The sequence below is a fragment of the Schistocerca gregaria genome, chromosome 5 (genome assembly GCF_023897955.1).
Source record: "Schistocerca gregaria isolate iqSchGreg1 chromosome 5, iqSchGreg1.2, whole genome shotgun sequence".
NCBI lineage: Eukaryota > Metazoa > Arthropoda > Insecta > Orthoptera > Acrididae > Schistocerca > Schistocerca gregaria.
In genome coordinates, this window is record NC_064924.1 from 545,928,579 (window position 1) to 545,935,702 (window position 7,124).

At 40.8% G+C, this 7,124-nt stretch overlaps 1 long non-coding RNA gene across 2 annotated transcripts; it reads right to left on the reverse strand.

Moving 5' to 3' along the window:
* Positions 1 to 1,116: 1,116 nt before the first annotated feature.
* Positions 1,117 to 3,739, reverse strand: LOC126272303 (uncharacterized). Of its 2 annotated transcripts, XR_007549204.1 has the most exons (3): positions 3,480 to 3,730; positions 2,872 to 3,388; positions 1,117 to 1,192 (listed from the first exon to the last, which is right to left on the reverse strand). It is a non-coding gene; the product is annotated as an uncharacterized LOC126272303 (long non-coding RNA). The 2 variants fall into 2 exon arrangements; XR_007549203.1 differs by lacking the exon at positions 1,117 to 1,192 and having other exon boundaries at positions 3,225 to 3,388; positions 3,480 to 3,739.
* Between the last annotated feature and the right edge of the window lie 3,385 nt (positions 3,740 to 7,124).

Here is a 7,124-nt window from a genome sequence, read left to right on the forward strand (position 1 = left end):
TCATTTAAAGCAACATTTTGGTCACTGTCTCTGTACATCTAACTTAGTATTTAACTGAGTCTTCACCGAGTCTAACTTCAGAGTTAGTCCCTTAATTAAATTTGCTACTTCAGTCCAGTCTGGCGTGACCTTAGTCACTGTCTTCACCATGGCTGGTTCTACAGTTTCTGTAGGGTGTTGTTCCTTCTCCATAGTCCTAATTTCCTTCAATCTTGTTATCATTAAAAAAATCACCTCTCTAAATAATGACCACCCTAGTTTGCATTCAAACAGTTATTATCTTGAGCTCACCCGTCATAGGATTGTAGGCTGTGTCAAGTGAGGTGTAGAAACATCACTGGTGAATTGCACGGGTGCCGGCAGCGTCAGATGTTGTTTGTGGCATTGGCGGGCACGCAGTCAGCAACTCAAACAGTAACCAGCAACAATGGCAGGTTACTGCGACTGCGTTGGCATCAGCTGGTTACTGTGTCAGCGTCGGCTGGTTACCACGTGTGTGAGGATTGATTCCTCCCCACAACCAAATCATCTTCATTGAATCTGGCAGACCAGTTTTTCATCTCGTTATTATATGTTGCTAGGGCAACTCTCAACTTTGTCTCATCTCAATCTTCTTCTTCAAAAAAAAATTCCTCCTTTTCATGTGCTGCTCACTTCGGTACCCACGTTCTAATGGTTTCTGGTGATTAAGGATGGCAGTGTGGTACTGGTGTAAAAGACTCACACACCCCCTTGGCTATCAAGCTTACTTGGAGTTGCTTCACCGATCTTCTTTTCAGGATAGCTGGCTGCAATGTCCTGCACAACTTCTTCTCCAAAGATAAGATTCAACTTTGGAGGTATTTTTTTTTTACCTTTAAAATAACTCTGTACACTTGAGAATACTTTGAACTCAATCTCACTGTATTTTCATCAACACAACAGTTTTCGTACAACTGAAACATATTTTTTAAGCTTGACACTTTCCGCTCCATCAACTATAAAATTCATTTTATACAGTCTACAAATCTTTCCAGTTAAACAAGACAACTGTCCAGACCTTACGAAAGTAAAAGAAGGAATGAAAAAGTAATTGTCTCTCCTCTTCTTTCAACAGCATTCAAATGTTCACACAATAGATGGACGTTTAACTTCTTAGGTGGGCTTGGTGACTACCTGCCCGTGCCGATCATCTGTCCGGTACACATCCGTCCTGCACACACATAATTGTGGTGCTGTAGTCACAGTTTTACTTTACTGCACTCATCTCTAAAATAACACATGTTTGAAGTGGTGGAAATACAAGGGTCTCTAGAATTTACCCCGAAATTGTCGAGGCACTACAAACTTTGAAGTTAATCTGCTTCCTGAAAATGGCAGGTACCATTAATACATACAAGGGGCGTTTGAAAAGTCCGTGCAGAGTCCGTGAGATGGCACCACCAGCGCATGTCGAGGTCATGTTTCATTAGTAGCATATTTGGAAAGAATGCTCACCAAGTTTCAGCCATATTGGTCTATTTCTTTGTGTTTGGCATTCTTGTGAATCAAGAAAGTCAATTTATTGTCAAAAATTGGACGAAAAAGAATTTTGTGTGGTGATTAAACATTACTTTATGAAAGGCAAAACGCCTAAGGAGACTAAAGAGAAGATTGATAAACATTATGGTGACTCTGCGCCATTCATTAGAACAGTTTATAAGTGGTTTCAAAGTTTTCGGAGTGCTGTATGGGCACAAGTGATGCTGAATGTTCTGGGTGGCCTGTGGAGGTTACAACTCCAGAAATCATTGATAAAATCTATGGTAAGGTGATGGATGATAGAAGAGTTAAGGTGCGTGAGATTGATAGTGCTGTGGACATCTCGAATGAACAGGTAAATAATACTTTACATAAACATTTGGACATGAGAGAGCTATTCGCAAGATGGGTTCCGTGATTGCTCACACTTGACCAAAATCGGAATCTTGTGGAGTGTAGCAAGGATGATTTGCAACTGTTCAGGAAGAATCTGCAGGACTTTAAGTGTCGTTTAGTCACTGTGGATGAAACATTGGTACATTACTATACCCCTGAGACCAAACTACAATCTAAACAATGGGTTACCGAGGGAGAATCTGCACCAAAAAAGGCGAAGACCATTCCATTGGCCGGAAAGGTCATGGTGACTGTCTTTTGGGATTCGCAAGGGATAATCCTCGTCGGCTATCTGGAAAAGGGTAAAACTATTACAGGTGAGTATTATTCATTGTTACTGGACTGTTTGGAAACCGAACTGCAAGAAAAATGCCGATGATAGGACCGCCAAAAAGTCATTTTCCATCACGACAATGCACCAGCACACACTTCAGCAGTTGTGGTCACAAAATTAATGGAAATAGGATTCCAACTCGTTTCACATTCCACCTATTCACCAGTTTGGCTCCCTCAGACTACTACTTGTTCCCCAATTTGAAGAAATGGCTGGGGGACAAAGATTTTATTCAAACAAGTAGGTGATTGCAGTAACTAATAGCTATTTTGCAGACTTGGACAATCCCTCTTATACGGAAGGGATCAACAAATTAGAACAGCGTTGGGTGAAGTGTGTAAGTCTAGGAGGAGACAGTCGAAAAATAAAAAAGGTTTACCCCAAACACACAAATAGTCTTATTTTTGCACGGATTTTTCAGACGCCCCTCGTATTTTAGAGCACATATGCTCCCTCCTGAAGCATTCTGTCAGCAAAGATATTTTGTTAACTTTCATTCACTATTATTACACAAAATTTTAAACAAATTTGATTCCTGATGTTATACATTAATTGTTCCTGTGTGAGTGTATCCATCACTCGCAATATTTCACACTCAAAACACAGTAAGTTATGTCAGATATTTGTATAAATATGCTTACATAAATTAAACAGAAGTTCATACCACCTGGCAGGAAACATGAGAATCATCTTGAATTTACATGTTGGAAACAGTCTGAATTCATTCAGTTACTTTGTTTTTGATTTAAGCCCTTCACAAGGTCCAAACATCTCAAAATTTTTAACTAGAACATGCTGCATATGTCAGGTGCTACTAATCCCACACTTTACAATCAGTCTGGAATATTTAACTGTTTAATTTACATTGTGTTCAGTGTCATACAGATCTGGATGTTAACATTTCTTATATATGAATCACTTGTTGATTATAGGATTATTCTTCAGTAGATCTACGTTCATTATTCCTGTCTTTGAAGATAAGTCACTGCCACTGTTCCTTTTCCTGCCATTTTAAATCCAGATATGTGTACCTTTATGTAGTGCACAAAAGTTCTATGGGAACTTTATGCTGCAAGCTCCTTAGCAAGCACATATCACTGATAACATGTCCTCTTTTTCTCTCATGGATTTGAAATTCATTGACCTAATTGTTATTACCTGTCAAATAAAATTTGAAAGGAAACATTAACTGTTGTACCTCTGTTTTACAAATACTAACAAAGAGATAGAGGGACTGGCCAGTACTTACCTCAGCTCAGTACAGCCGATAGATACAAAAAAGAAAAAGAAAAAAAAAAAAACGAAAATTTACGTTCCTAGCTTTTGGAACAAATTTTCCTTCACCAGGGAGGAGAGAGGGGGAAGAAGGGAAAGTGGATTCAGTTACTCACAACCCAGGTTATAAAGCAACAGGGAAAGGAAAACAGGGAGGGTAGCAAGGATGGAGGCATGGTTGTCAGAGGGAAGCCAAAGATATTCTACTGTAAGTACTGTGCCAGCTTCAAACCAAAGAGGATGCATACGGAAGTAAAGAGGTATATAGTATAAAGATAAACACAACTATGTAGGATGAAAAGATGCGTGAATGGCTAAAGAGGAAAGGCAAGGAGGAGAAGACTGAAGAGTAAATGAGAGTGAGGTTGTTTAACGTAGGTTCAGTCTAGGGGGATGGCGGGATGAAAGGATGTGTTGGAGTGCAAGTTCCCATCTCCGCAGTTCAGAGGGACTGGTGTTGGGTGGGAGAAGCCAAATGGCACATACGGTGTAGCAGGTTCCTAGGTCCCTAGAATTATGCTGGAGGGCATGCTCTGCGGAACCACTGGGTAGAGAAGGTAGTCTGGGAATATTGTAACAAGGATGTTACGAAGGTTTGGGGGGGGGGGGGGGGGGGCGACGAAAGGCAACTCTGGGTGGTGTGGGGAGAATTTTGTCAATGGATGATCTCATTTCAGGGGTTGGCTTGAGAGTCATATCCCTGGCGGAGGTAATTTGTTGATGTATTCGAGGTAAGTTCTGGCCAGCCCTTCTATCTCTTTGTTAGTATTTGTTTCACTTCTTTATATGAGATTTTCCATTAATCATTTAGATCACCTATATGGTCCACACACATCCTTCTTTGTTTTGTCCCTTTTGTTAACTATCACTTACATCTGTCATCTAAACACTTTCTCTTATATGTACATAAATAAATATTTTCGTCACCAACTGTGCTAGTTTCATATTCCTCCTATTATCTTATTTTGTTTATAGTCCACTTTTTGGGACATTACTGCGCCACGCGCGATCTTTTTTTGCGGCACGCGCAATCTTTTTTTGCGGCACGCGCAATCTTTTTTTGCGGCACGCGCGATCTTTTTTTGCGGCACGCGCGAGCTTTTTTTGCGGCACGCGCGATCTCTGTTTTTGAGCAACGTGTGTTCTTTTCCCCTGATCTGGACATACTTGCTTGGTCTGGTCAACTTTTTCCGTATTTTTCTTATTTAGTGGTTTTCCTTTGGTACAATGGTAAACACAGGTAAACAAGAACAAGAGTTTATTACAACACAGTAGAGAAAATTAATAACAAAGGAAAATCTTTCTCAATAAAAGTTAATATAACTTCTCAGACACTGGTGGGCATATGCCTGGAACACGCAGGGATTAAACGTCATGGGAGGTGGAGACCATGCCATTGATAATCCCTAATGGCAGAGGTTGAGCATTTGGCATAGTTGGCCAACAGGTACGTCTCAGGGTATCGCTGGAAAGTCATAGGTCCTGCTGCAGTGGCTTCCAAACAGGTTCTGATCGACTGACTGCTAAGAGCCGCTGTGTGAACTGGACCAAAGCTCTGGTGGAGTAAACTACCGATTTGTTTGCGTGCCGCTCTGAACATTTAAGTAGAATTTGAGGCCTGATGAAGCCATAGGGAATTTTGTGGACGGAATTAGAAAAGTTAAAATTGTACTCAAATGAGTTGACACAGGCTGATGAGGCAAACAAGGTATTGGGACAAGAAGTTGATCAAAGGACACACAATGCATTTCTAAGGGGTTTAGCACCAGAGATGTGTAGGAGGGTGCGTACTGGAGTGCGTCTGTGTCTCCATGTGGTAGTTCGTCTAGCAAAGGAATTGGAGGAGACTTATGTTACAACTGGGATAGGAGATTGATGAAATGTGTTTGCAGTAAATAAAAAGGTGCTTTAACCCATTCAGACCTGTTTTTTTCTGAAGGAAGGAAAAATTTTCTTTGTGGTAATCCTCTTAGGTGTTTTTTTTAAATCATTTTAGATGCAAGGTTTATACAAAAATATGCACCCATTTTGTAAACGTACTTAGTACACTTGGTTCATTTTATGCTTAAAATAACTAATTAAGAAATATTCTCTTTTGTCATAAATAGTACAATGGTCATTCAATAACTACCATGCAAAATAACAATAACTAATTTATTTATAAAGTGGAATATAGCGAACCAACACATCAGTGTTCAACATTCACAAATGTGTAACTCATGTTGGCACTGGGAAAAATACTGCTGTTGCAGCTAAAATACAGCAAAAGTTAATGCGCACAAATGTAGCCAGAGGGTCTGAAAGGGTTAATTGTTGGTGTCCAGGACATGCAGAGATAGTGCTGCCAGCCACAGAGTAGTAGGGTTGGTGTGAACAATCAGTGGTTTAATGGGAATAACAGTGGGGGTGGAAGGAACCAGCAGCAATAGTATGAGAATAATGATAAGGCTGGATTGTGATAAGCACCTGTTAATCTCGAAAGGAAACCGCAGAACTGCCAAAAGGCATTCCCAGTAAAAACAAATGCAGTCAGTGGTAATGCAGAGGAAGGAAATACTGTAGTGGGTGTAGTAGGTGGAAGGAAGTATAAGTGGTTGTTGGACACATGGGTGCATTTGTCAACGGCATTGAGAGATTTAGTGGGTTAAAGGAAATGGGGCCCACCACATATAACTTGCATGGGATGGGGGGATAATGATATATGGCCACTGGTGTCAACAATGGTGAATGATCAATTGGGGGCAACAAAGTTTAAGCAGAATGTAGAAGTGGTGTCTCATGTAAGTGAGGGCTACATCATGATCATAGGGTTACAGTTTCTGCATCAGCATCACGCCATTATTGATCCTCAATGACATGTTGTGGAACTTACAGGGAAGACGTTCTGGCTAGGGGAAACTGTCATTGATGTTGATCTGTTGCAGGAAGTGTCTGCTGTACAGGGCAAACTAGGTAAACCATAAGCGACGACATTAAGGTCTCATTCACATGGTAGCGTGTCAAGTGGCATGGGGAAGTTGTTGTGGGTATGCGTAGAGCAGGACTTACTAAATGGAGCCACTGGAGTATAGTGATGTATTAGATGCAGTACATTTTAGTAAGATGAAGTACTGTACATGTACAGGAAAAGGATAGTGGCAGGATGATACTTTTCAGTGTGGATGAATTTGGTGCTGAAGAGGTTACGTTATTAAAGGGAATATTAGTGGCAAAATCATAAATTTTGGAAGGGAAAGAATGCTGCATAGAAGATGTGGACTGTGAAAGGGCACAGGATGCCACTAAGTTTGCATTGCATGAGAAAGTGAAGCTTTTGGGAGAACAGTTTCAAGATTTGTTCTTTCCGCAGGGGCAATTGGCTGCAGCATGTCTCAACACAAGGTTCTACAGGGAATGAAGTACTGGTGCACTGGAGGCTGTACAGAATATCATGGTGTCTGTAGCCGATTTTAGAGTAGTTTAACAATTAATAGGTGGCTGACAGCATAACAGGACAGAGTAGTAACCCTTGGGAGTGGGGCAAGAATTGCAGTTGTACAAAAGAAGCTTATGTGGGCAAGTCGAGGAAATATCGGTTCTACTGCAACCACCACCATTTGACTAGTAAGACGACAACAGA